This window comes from Elephantulus edwardii, unplaced genomic scaffold, assembly GCF_000299155.1.
Source record: "Elephantulus edwardii isolate Elephantulus edwardi_28Jun2011 unplaced genomic scaffold, EleEdw1.0 scaffold00007, whole genome shotgun sequence".
NCBI classification, from domain to species: domain Eukaryota; kingdom Metazoa; phylum Chordata; class Mammalia; order Macroscelidea; family Macroscelididae; genus Elephantulus; species Elephantulus edwardii.
In genome coordinates, this window is record NW_006399757.1 from 28,152,328 (window position 1) to 28,165,267 (window position 12,940).

Here is a 12,940-nt window from a genome sequence, read left to right on the forward strand (position 1 = left end):
GAAGAAGAAGAAGAAGAAGAATGATGCTGTGCTTAAACCCATCCTAGTAGTCACGGTGTCAATCTATCTTCTTAAGGGTTTGATCTCTTTAAAGACTTCTTATTTTATTCTGGACACTTTGACTACTTTCAGGATTCTTGTCTTAGGGTAAAGAGTCATACACTCCTTTCTGGGTACCCTTCCTGTGCAGACAATAACTGATTCTTCAGAGCACAATGTCTTATTTATCTTATTTATTAAGGAAACATTGGAAGCAGGAGTGGCATCCACTTCCATAATAGCTTGCCTCCAGAAACCCTATGAACCTGGAGAGAGGATGAAAGACACACAAGTGTTGAGGACTTTCCTTCATAGGGTCACTATGAGTTGCCTGCAACTCGAGGGCACTTAACAACAACAACAACATTAAGAAAATAAGAACTGCAAACAACTCTATAAAAGTTCTCTTCTCTGTCTCTGAGAAGAAAAAATAAAGCTTTCTTTCTAACTAAAGTCTGCAAAAGAAAACTCTACATGTCCTGAAATTTAACTTCTGTTGAGTATTATTCACTGTGTGTAAACCATAGCACTAGATATGGGGGTGATAAAATTACTCTTTGCTTTCCGCAGTATCTTTGATTGCCTCAAATCCAAGGAGAAATTGCCACATTAGTCCAGTTTTTTAGAAAAACGTATTCCATTAGTCTTAAGAATGTGAATGGAAATACAAATAATAAAAATCTGAGAGTCAGTTCATATCGGCTTTATCTTTGCAACAGAGACAAAAGTAAGAGAAGGAACTGGTATATGTTCAACAAATGATGCTCCAACTTATAATACTGGTAGATAAAACTGGTTTGTTTGTTTTTTAAAGGAGAGTATACAAAAATGAAATTTACTTGCTGTTCATGTGCCACATAGACATGAATGTATTAAATAATAAAAAAACTATACTAGAATTAGATCCCTTATTAAATGAGAGAACCAGTGAAATGACTTTGAAGCATTATTGACATGTGGCTAGAGACCCTGTACTCCCTTCACTTAAAGTGCATGGTGATGTCTGAAAGCTTCGCCACAACTCTTATCATTCCTATACACTACTTTTGTGCACTGGGGCAAATTTTGAACCACTGCTGTCTTCACTGTCTTCATTTGTAAAATGGAGACAAAACCATCTGTACTTCAATAAAGTGAATATTAAAGTTAATACATGAACATAGTGTAGAGCAGTTCGTATTTTTTCTAGGTATTCAATAAATTCTCAATTTAAAAAAAAAAGTGTAGTTATTGAGAGGAATTTATTACTAAAGCCAGACAGAAGATTACACAGCTTTGTATTTTATAGTGTTAGAGGCCATTCTTTTGCAGCCCAGGGCAATATACTAAGTTGTTATTGTTATCACTGTTGAATAGGAACCCACCCATAGTTGACTCTCCAGTGGTTTTTCAGAGGCATTTAACCCCATGGGAGGAGACTGCCCATCCTTCTTTCATGGAGCAGCTGGTGGATTTGAACCATGTGCCTTTGGGATTGCAGCACAGCTTCTTACCACTAGGCCCCCAGAGCTCCTTATAGACTAAGTACTCACTTCAAATAAAGTACTAAAGAGATGGCGCAGGCTTTTTAAAGACTATTTTGTTATGATACAAAAACAACAACAACAAAAAAAACAAAACCCAAAAGCAAACCAACCCTCAACATTAAATAGTTAATTTCTCTAAAGACAGCCTGACAGAATAAAAATCTGAACCAATCCCAATAAGGCAACAAGCAGTTTGACTTTTAGGTGATGTTTTTGTCGATATTTTGGTACTGTCTCTCACTACTCTGTGGGGAGATAAAGATAATTTTAGATCAATTTATACGGAGCCCAAGGCATTTATATTCAAGATATTAGAATGGCATCACCACTTCCATGTTACTGATAAACTTGGAAGAGACACCTTGATAAATGAGAGTGTTGAGAGTTCAAGTGCCTCCACTATCTCACAGAAGCACCAAGAGATAACACTGAAGAGAGTCCTGAGAGATAAACCGGTAGGGTGGCCAGGATCTAAGTGTCCTGCCATATTTCCCAGAAGTGTGGCTGGAGATGAAACACGACTTTACCGGCTGCCTCTGACAGGATGTCTTCTCTCTGTCCTTACATATCATTTACCTCTGTTAGCAGCTCCTAGTGAAGACACTTATTTCAAGTGTCTTTGCTTTAAGACACATTTCTCTTGTCATCAGAATTGTTCACTTAGCAAGCAATGATGTGGTTGATTATTTGAGCCTTTTGGATCAACTGTATTGGCACTGGATGTCACTATTGTTCCATGCAAAAAGAACACAGCCCTGCCTTTACTAGACGTTGGTGAATTTCAGAAATAGCTCAGCTCCCATAAGAAGAGGTCCCCAAGTACTTTGGCAGAACCCCACATTACTCTTCAACTAGCCTGGCACTGTTATTGTTGTTTCGTGGTATACTGTCAAGTCAGAATCAACCCATAGCAGGTTTTCAGAAAGAGTAAATAATCCAGTGGAATAGTGGATTCAAACTGTGTACCTTAGTATTGGCAGTGAAATTCATATACTACCAACCCACCAAACCATGATTCAGGCCATGTTATGCTGCTGAGACCTGGGCAAGGATGACAGAAGTAGAACTGATCCCGTTGAACTGTGGTGTTGGGAAAGAGCGCTGAATAGCTCATGAACTGCCAAAAGAACAAACAGATAATGTCTTGGAGAAGGTGCAGTCAGAATGCTCCATGGACGCAAAGATGTAAAGCTTCATTTCACTTACTTTGGGCATGTTGCTCGGAGAGGCTATTCCTTGAAGAAGGACATCATGCTTAGAAAGGTGGAGAGACAATGAAAGAGAGGAAGACCCTCAACCAGGTGGGTTAACACAGTGACTGCAGCCATGGGCTCGAGTGTCAGAGATTGTGAGGAGGGACATGTTTCGGATCTTATTTTTCATTGGGTCACTATGAGTCGTACTGAACTCAGTGCCACCTAGTAACAACAACAGCTGTGACAACTCCTTATACTTCAGCACTAGAGTAGTTATTTTCAGGTTTTTCAATCCTGAGAATGAGTCTAGGGGGAAAGCCATGAAGCATAGAATTTTTACAACTCCATTATAAAACTACTAGAAAAACCTTTGCAAGTTATTTTGAGCAAGATCTTTTGCATTTGCTATACATTTCATAAGGAGCCCTGGTGGCACAATGTTTAAGACCTTGATTGCTACTGAAAGGTTGGCAACAAAAGGAAAGAGCTGGCAATCTGCTTCTGTAAAGATCTTAGCCCAAATAACCGAGTGAGGAGGAGGAAGTTCTGTTCTGTCCCACAGGTTGTTATGTATTGGAATCAACTTGACAGAAAACAAAAACACATTTCATGCAAAAAAATCCCCAATCTAACAAAAACCGTTTAATGTCCTAAATCTCTGCATCAGGATGAATTACATTAACATTCCATGAAAGAGTTCCAGAAGTATTCCTTTGGGAAACAGAACACAAATATTAGTTATTGCTTCTGACCCTGCTCACTTCATAACAACGTAAGAGCCAGTAATCAGGGCTATTAAAAGTCTAAGTCTGACTTACTAAACTGCCCAGCAGGCAATGCATTTTAAGGCAATTACAAGCATACTTAAGTATTTACAGGATACAGCGTAAGACAATCGTTTTGGTATTTCCAAGGTAACAGTTAAACCCTGCAACAGTGGTGGCCCATCAGTGGTGGGAAAAGGCCAATTGTTCCGGAGGGTGGAAAACCATTCACAGTTCAAGTTTGTTAGGGATGGTGTTTCTTCTTCCACTATACCCCAAATTGAATGAGTGTGCTGTGGATAAGCCCCCCCCCTTTCTTCTTCTTCATGATTTTCTCATGATAATATTGTGGTTACTTTAGCAGGGGGTGGAAAGCTGATAAGTGTAATTGCTGTAATCACAGGATGTATAGGATGTAAATATTTGTAGGGCAATTAAAAACTGTTTGCCTTTTTAGCTTCTTAAAATAAAAGGCACATCTAAGTTGCACATAAGTAGAATTTTTTTTTAAAGCCAAACCTGTAGAAAAGAGTTTTAAGTGCCACAAATATGAAATGATTTATCGAGCATTCATTTTGTGGTTTGTTCACATAGGAATGTAAGGGGGCGGGAGTAACCAAATATTGTGGATCAGGAAAAATGTGGCATTAAGTAACTAAAAATATATCTCAAGAGAACACCCCAGGGTATAAATGATCACAGTGTGTGGCATTGTCAATTATTCCCTCAAGCCAGCACATTGTTTAGGGGGATGTTTAAATTCCAAGTTGTTACCATAACAAGTCAAGGGATTTGTCTCTTTCATTAGATAACAGGAGGTGGGTAGTCAAAATAATCCACATCAATTGACCACCATCCAATAAAGGTGGTTATTCTGTGACTATAAAGTTTTCTTTAGTGGTATCCACTTCCTAAACGACAGGCTTCTGGAAAATCTTATGAATTTTGATAAATAATTATAGAAAGGCTTTGGGCCTTTTGTTCATAGAGTCGCTATGAGTTGTGCTTGATTCGATGTCAATCAACAACAGGCTTATTATAAACTTCCTACTTCTCACTTGACATTTCGGGTAGAATTTTGGTTATATTTGACTCACATCTGAAGAATTTTTATTTGGATTTTAATTTTTACTCAAGGCTAATTAATAGAAATTACCAAGAGGAAGATTTTGGTCTATCTACTAGAGCCCATCTAATGTATGAATCAGGTTCTGAAATACACACATAAGAAAAAAAATATACTTACAAAGATTATTCTTAATCATAGAGTTGTACAATTTGATGGGGGCAATGAGGGAAATTGGAAGAATCTGTTCTCGAAAACAATGTATTTGGATTTTGTAAATAAATGAGTATTTTTTAAAAAGGTCAACTTGGGGAGGTGGAAGGGAGGGGGCGTAAACTGTGCAACAATGAATGAATGAAAATCTAACTTTTCTGTAAACTTTTGTTAAAATTACAATTAAAATTAAAATAATTTTTATTTAAAAAAATACAGAATAATAAATTGTTTGGTGTTATTCTGTCAACTCTAAGTCCTGGTCACTCAAATACAACATATCTAAATCTTTCCCTCTCCTGTGCCATCCTCATAAAGTCCACTGACCTAGAGTCCTTCCTTGCAGTCACTCAGGCAACCCATCACTTGGAGAACCTTTCTCACCTTCTATGACTCTCCACCTTTACAAACATGATGTCCTCCTCCAGGGTGGCCCTTCACCTTCAACTGGGAGATAAGACTGCTGTACTAAAGGATACACTCTTTGTTGTTATTGTTACGTGCCTTTGAGTTAACCGTGACTCACAGCAACCCTATGCTCTGAACCCTTCTCTATCGCGGGCCAATCTCACGGTCTCTGACACACCTGCCCTCCTTACCTCAGTCATTGTGTCAATCTATCTCATCCAGGCTCTTCCTCTCCCACGTTGTCCCTCCACCCTTCCAAGCATAATGTCCTTATGTAAGATGATTTAGTTTGTAGTTACTTTTTTTTTTTAAAGAATTTTTATTTTATTTTCTTGTTTGTATGTGTGTACCGTCAAATCAGATCTGACTGGTACAGGAGGAAATTGTTCCTCCTTTGTCAGCAGAGCATCTGGTGGATTTGAACCGTGAACCTCTGGGATTGCAGTGCAGCTTCTTGCCACTAGGCCACCAGAGCTCGCCTGTAGTTACTTTTAAGAGTCAATTTTTAAGAGTATTTAGTAGCAAATAAGAATTTCACATACGAATAATGTCTTTAAGTGTAATTTTATTGTCAAAACATATTCAATTTTAGATGTGCTTTAGACATTTTGGTATCTTTTAGAAAAGATGAATTATATTGAATTTCAGTAGAAACATAGTAATGCTGTGTAGCAAACATCCAGCAGAAATAGCAATATGGATGGAACAATGTCAAGAGGATGCCAGCAAATTTCATACAAATGAGAGAATTAACTACATACATTATTCCTTTTCAAATCTTTCATCTTATGCCATTTGATTCTCCCGTACACATATTAGACATATTTAATCTAATTTGTTTCAAATACTCCATTATTTTATATTTTTTGTATAGGCAGCTCTGGTAGTGAATGTGTTACTAACATGAAGGTGAATCTGTCAGTGACTGCCTGGGAGAATGCTGGGCAATCTCCTGCAAGATTTACAGCCTCTGAAACCCACTGGAGTCAGTTCCCATTTGACAGCAGTGAAAGGGAGAGAGAAATGCCACATGCATCCCTCACTGCCACTGTGTCTAACTTTAGTGTTAGTAGCAGATCTCCATCTGGACTAGGCCACCAGAGTTCTCCATGTGCATTATGAGTTGGAAGTGATTCCTAACTGACTCTCCATTGGATTTCTGAGGCTGTAAATCACAGTAGAGGAGAATGCCTTTCTTCCTTGGAGCTGCTGGTGGATTTCAACCACTGGAGAGATAGAACAATGTAACTCCTTACAGACAACACCACCAGAGATCTCTAATGACCCTAACAGAAGAATATAAACAACATGGGTATTTATACCAAAACTTGTAAACATATGACATTTTGGTGGTGATTGTTATTTTTTTCTTCTAGGCCTGTAAAAGAGAAAGAAGAGTGGCAAATTCTAAGAAAAAGGTCACTGGCAAGTAAAAAATTAATATGCTCTTGTCTAGAATTTTCATCTTGGACAATTCACAAACTGTCTAGCTGCTTCCAGGATTAAAAAGATGCATTTTCTAGTTGGTGGTTTTCTATTGTTTCCACATCCACCCACCAATTAAAATAATTTCAAACTTCATTTGTTATATAGCATTTCACTCTCACAAAGCATGCTTTTAACATTAAACTTCATCTCTCTATACATGCTAATCTTCAAGAACACGTTCTAAATCAGCCTTTGCCTGATAAGTGTGTCCATTTGTTTTTCTTTTTCCACTCATGTTCTACAATAATTCTGATTTTTTTCCCCCAAAGCCACAAATTGGAGGCAATGGATGAAAGGGCATGCCTTTCATTAGGTAGACAGTAACGTCTTAAAGTTTGCAGAGTCAGATGGGCACAGTGATAACCTCTTTGTTGATTAGAATGTTCGCTTCACTCTAGGAGACTTTAATAGAAAGGCAATTAGCAGCAAGCAGCTGTGTGTACTATGGAGAAGGTGAAGGAAAACTGGACCGGAGGGAAGGGGTGATTTTTAGGGACTTGGATGAAAAGAAAGATTTCTGGAGAAGAATGGGCGCTTTCTGGAAGCTTTCTGTAGGCATCATAAGGTAAGCAGTGGCTGTGATAGTCACAGACTTGAGCAAGATATATTTTATGAGAACATTTTAGGTCTAGAAAGCTCTGATGGCCTAGTCGATACGGAGTTGTGCTTCTCCCCTAAAGCCACTCCTCTGGAGAAAGATACAATCCAATACTTTCAAAGTTTTATCCTTTTAACAAAGAATTAATATCTGTACATTTTAATGAGTTGCTTTCTAGGTTTTACATTCTCGTACAGCTTGGGGTCTAGGTGCCTAATGGTAAACGCCAACCCTTATCCACAAAAATCAAATGCACCAACTGCTCCATCACGTGAGAACAATAGGCAATCCTCTCCTGTGTAGAAGATTGAAAGCACCTGCTGGAGGGTCAGCGATGAGTTTGTTCTGACTTGACGGCATAACAACATGTTGTTTAAAATCTAGTGTCCACTCTGCACTTAGAGGCTGCGGTACATCCCATGCTGTTGTTAGGTGTCTAGTCGCTTCTGATGCCTCTTAACCATTTGAGACTGAGCAGAATTGCTCCAAAGGGTTATGCAGGCGGAAATAATTGTGGGAGAAAGCTCGGGTGGCCTAGTAGAAAGGTTGGTGTGCTGTCAACACAGAGAAGTGTGGTTCAAATCCACCAGCCTCACAGCAGAAAACGATAGGCCATCTCTTCCTATGAGATTTACAGCCCCTGAAAACCAACTACAGGGTTAACTAGGAATTGTTTCTGATTTGACAATAAGGACTTGAGAATCATTACAGGAGTGGGTCACCACATCGTGTTTTCTGCAGAATTCTTTAGTGAGTTTTTATCTATAACCTTCCACTTAGTAGCAGAGAGCTGAGCTGTATCGCACAGAGCTCCTTTGCACATATCATGCTAGATGCTAAATCTTCACTGGAATTCTGTTAATCTGTATTTAAATTTGATAAAATTTAAAACTGAAAGGTATATCTACATCCTTTTGGTTTTTTTTCAGTACACTTAAATGTTTTCTAGTAACTGAAGCAAGAAACAAACAAATCTTTTTCCTTCCCATTCATATTATATCCACCTGGTTCATCATTTTTTGTTATAACTCATTCATCATTCTTTGTTATAATTGGTTCAGTATTATTTGTTATAACTGATTAGTTTTAAAAGTAAAAGCATCTCAGTTTTAAATAACTTCATTGATTCTTGTATTAACACCAAATCCAAAGAAATTATGCCATGGATTGAAAAACTCATTGTAAAAAATATTCGCAATGCTTTTGTAATTTTTACCTGTAGGTTACATAACACTGACTATAATAAATCTTATGTATATCGACGAATGTTGGAGAAAAATGTATAAAACAATTATTGATTTATATTATTAAACAAATTTTACCATAAACTCTTATGCATGTCTAGTTAGGCCATGAGAAAAAAAAAGAAGAAAAAAAAAGACTCCTTTCTTAGACTTCAAATTTAACTAGGTTTCTGTCAGAGTGACATCAGTGAAAAAACACACTGCCATACTTTTTTTCTTTGATTTTTGACTGTTGAGTGAACATTTTATTTCCAGAAAAATTTTGAAGTTAATAACACAGGAAATCTTCTTCAAACTCTTCTAAAACATTTAATGAGCAATAATGGATGGCATAAGATCATTAACCCTCCTGTCTTTTGTTTCTACCAATAGCTCCATAAATCAGTTATAATTCATTGCCTTTGAATATATCTAGTGAGAGGTTTTAACAAGTGTATCACTGTTCCTGTGATTAGCAAATAGCAGACACTGCCAGTCTTTCGTTAGCACCCATTCGCGCCACTCAGATGTTTCTGGGGGTCATTAGCAGCTAGCTATGGCTGATGGCTGAATCCTCCTGGAGAAACCTTGGAAGAAATGCCAAATACTCTATTTTCAAAAGATTACAGAAACTGGAAACTCTGTGCAACACCTTCTGTTCTAAACCACATTGGATTGTTTTATGTTAGAATTGACTTGATGTGTTCTGGTTAAAGAACAAAGAGGGGAGTTGTTTACCATTTGTGTTTGAAGTATTTCTTTCTCAAGAACATCATGAGAAAAGTGTGGCAAAGAAAGCTAACCCAGGATCATCCAATTTGAATAATATTGCATGAGTTCCTTGTTTTTCAATGCAGTATAGTATTCCATTGTGTGAATATACCACAGCTTCTCTATCCATTAGTCTGTTGATGGACACGGGTTATTTCTAGCTCTTTGCTATTGTAAACAAAGCCACAATAAACATGGGTGTGCATATATCTGTTTGGGTGGCAGTTTTGGTGTCTTTAGGGTAAATCCCCAGTAGTGGAACTGCTGGGTCAAATAGGACCACTGTTGTAAAGTGGAACTGACATCAAGGTTGAGGGAAGACAGAAAAAGGAAGGAAGGAATGATGTATATTGCATTGAAACAGATGAGGGAGAGAACTGTTTCAAAGGGACATATGAATGGGTATTCTTGTCATTACAGAAGTCCACAGGGAAGGCTGCATAATGGAGTGGACTTGAGGGGAGGGATGGTATAACATGAAAGAGTTTTTCTTTTTCTTTTCAAGGAGAAGAGTGAATTGAGGGGGTGGGGGTGAGGAGGGAGAAAAGTGCATTCCAGTGAAAGACTGGAAACCCTAAGTCTCTGTAAAATTTCACTAAAATTATAAGGAAAAAAAAATGTTTAACAAAAAAAAAAAAAAAAAAAATTGCTTAACCAAAAGGTGGAGAGAATTTTACCAAAAAAAATAAATAAATAAAAGAAAGAAAGCTAACCCAACCCTAACCAAATCAAGTCCATTGTCCATGATTTGATTTTTTTTACTTGCAGTAAACCTATCGGACAGAATAAAACTTCCAAGGCAGCAGGCTACCACTGCTTCCATGGAGTGACTGGTGGGTTTGAACTGCCAACTTTTTAAATTTGATTTCATTGATTTTTTTAAGTTATTTTTGTGTATGTACCATCAAATTGGATCTTACTGGTATAGGAGGAGATTGCCTCTCCTTCTCCAGCAGAGCATCTGGTGGATTCGAACTGCGTTAAGTCTGAGATTGCAATTCAGCTTCTTGCCACTAGTTCACCAGATCTCCCTTGAACGGCCAACTTTTAGGTTAGCAACCAAGTTCTTAATTTTTGACTTAACAAGATTGCTTTAGCTAAAGCTATTGTACTGTTGAGTCAGAACTGACTCAGAGCTCACCCTCCAGCCAGCTTTCAGAGGCAGTCAGTCACATGGGAGAAGTTGCTCATTTCTCCGGTGAGCAGCTAAATTCAAACTGTGGGCCTTTGGGCAGAGTGTCATCTGATCATGGCACAGTGCCTCATTATTTCTAACAATTAACCATTATACGTTAGTCCAGAACTACAGTGATATTTAAAAAAAAACCAAACAATCCTGAAGATAAAGGATGTTATTGTTATGTGCCATCAAGTAGCCTGTGATTCATAGTGACTCTATGTACAACCTCTCTGAACTCTGCCCTATTCTGAATCATTCTCACTGGCTCCCACACATCTTATCACATTGTCCTAGTTATCATGTCAATCTATATTATCCAGGGTCTTCCTCTTCTGTGCTGTCCCTCCATCCTTCCAAGTATGGTGTTTTTTCCAAAGCACTGGTCCCTACTGGCCATGTGCCCAAAGTATATGAGATGGAGCTTTAAAATCCTTGCCTTGAAGGAGAAACTTAGTTTCACCATCTCCAGGACAGACCTATTTGTTCTCCTGGTGCTCCGTGGTGTGTTCAATACTCTTCTCCAGCAGCACAACTCAAAGGCATCAGTTCTTCTTCTGTCATCCTTACTTATTGTCCAGCTTTCTGACACATAGCATGCAATTGTGAAGACCATGGCCTGGATCAAGTATACTTAATCTCCAGACTGACATCGTTATTCCTCAGCACTCTGGAGAGGTCTCTGACATCAGACTTCCTCTATGCAATTTGTCATTTGAAGATAAAGGATAGTCTCTAAAAGAAAATCATATATATCATACTTGTCATCTTGCTTCAATCCACAAACAACCTGGTACCAGCAGTCAAGAAATCAAAAGATGTATGCATGGCATTAAGAAAATCTTTTATCAAGAATCTCTCCAAAGTTCTAAGGAGAACAATGTCAGCGTATACATTTAGGTATAAGATATGCCTGATCCAACCTACAGTCTTTTCAATTATTTGTCATGCATCTACAAATTGGACAATGAATAAGGATGACAGAAGAAGAACCAATGTCTTTGAGTTATGGTGTTAAAGAAAAGTATCAAATATCCCATGGACTGCCAAAGTAATAAATACATCTTGAAGAAAGTGCAACTAGGATGGTCCTTGGAGATAAGGATGATGAAACTATGCCTCATATGCCTTGAACATACCTCACATACCTTGTTAGTATAGGCTGATCATTGGGAAAAGACATTATCATGTTGGAGAGGTGGAGGGTCAGTGAAAGAAAGGAAGACCCTCAACAAAATGAATTGACGGTAGCCACAACAATAAGCTCAAGTGTTCCCGAGATGATATAGGATGGTAAAGGAGAGGGCAGGGCAGAGATCTGCTGCAGATCTCTGCCCTGCCCTCTCCTTTACACAGGTCTCTATGGGGTGGAGCTGACTCTACAGGACCTAATCACAAGAACATAAAAGGAATACTTTGTTTTGTCTTCTTGCCCTGCTCTTGGAAATCTTCTGTTCAGCTCTTTTGCTTCTCCATTTCTTCCCTTTGTTTTGGATTTTCAATGTTCTAGTGCAAATTTCAGAGTGGGAATGGGAATCCCAGAACACTTAATCATGCACATATGAAAACCATACCTAGACCAAGAAGTTCTTGTCTGAACAGAGCAAGGGAACACTTCATGGTTTAAAATAAAGAAAAGTGGGTGTCAGGGCTACATCTTTTTTTCCATACTTATGCCATTTGAAGGCTGAGCAATAATTGAAGAATTATTTTGAATTCTTTATGATAAAAAAAATGTACCATCAGGATTGGAGGAAGATTCAACAACCTGCATGCATTATGCAGATAACACAACCTTGATTGCTAAAAGTGAATAGGACTTAAAACACTTGGTGCAGAAGTTCAAAGACTACCATCTTCAATATTAATTACTTCTCAATATTAAAGAACAACAACTCCTTACTATTGAGTCCATAGGCACATCACGAGAGATAGAGAAAAGACATTACCGATTATTAAATCTTACTTGGATCCACAATGAACATCCTTGGTACTATAATTTGTTAAATGTCCTCGAGTATAGTATGACTCACAGTGACACTATGAACAATCGATCTGAACACTGTCCTATCCTGTGTCATCCTCACAGTCTCTAACACACTCAAGCCTATTGTCACAGTTACTATGATAACTCACCCATTTGAGGGTCATCCTTTCTTTCACTGTCCCTTGACCTTCCCAAGCTTAATGTCCCTTTTCAAGACATCCTAGTAATATGCCCAAAGTATGTGAGATGAAGTTTTCCTTGGTACTAGGGTACCCTTGGTATGTGAGATGAAGTACGCTTCATACTAGCAGTCAAGAACTCAAAAGATGTGCTGCATTGGGAAAATCTGCTGTCAAGGACATCTCCAAAGTGCTGAAGAGCAATGATGTCAGTTAAAAACTAAGGTGTGCCTAATCTAATCCATAGTCTTTTCAATTATTTAATATGCATCTGAAACTTGGACAATGAATGAAGATGATAATAT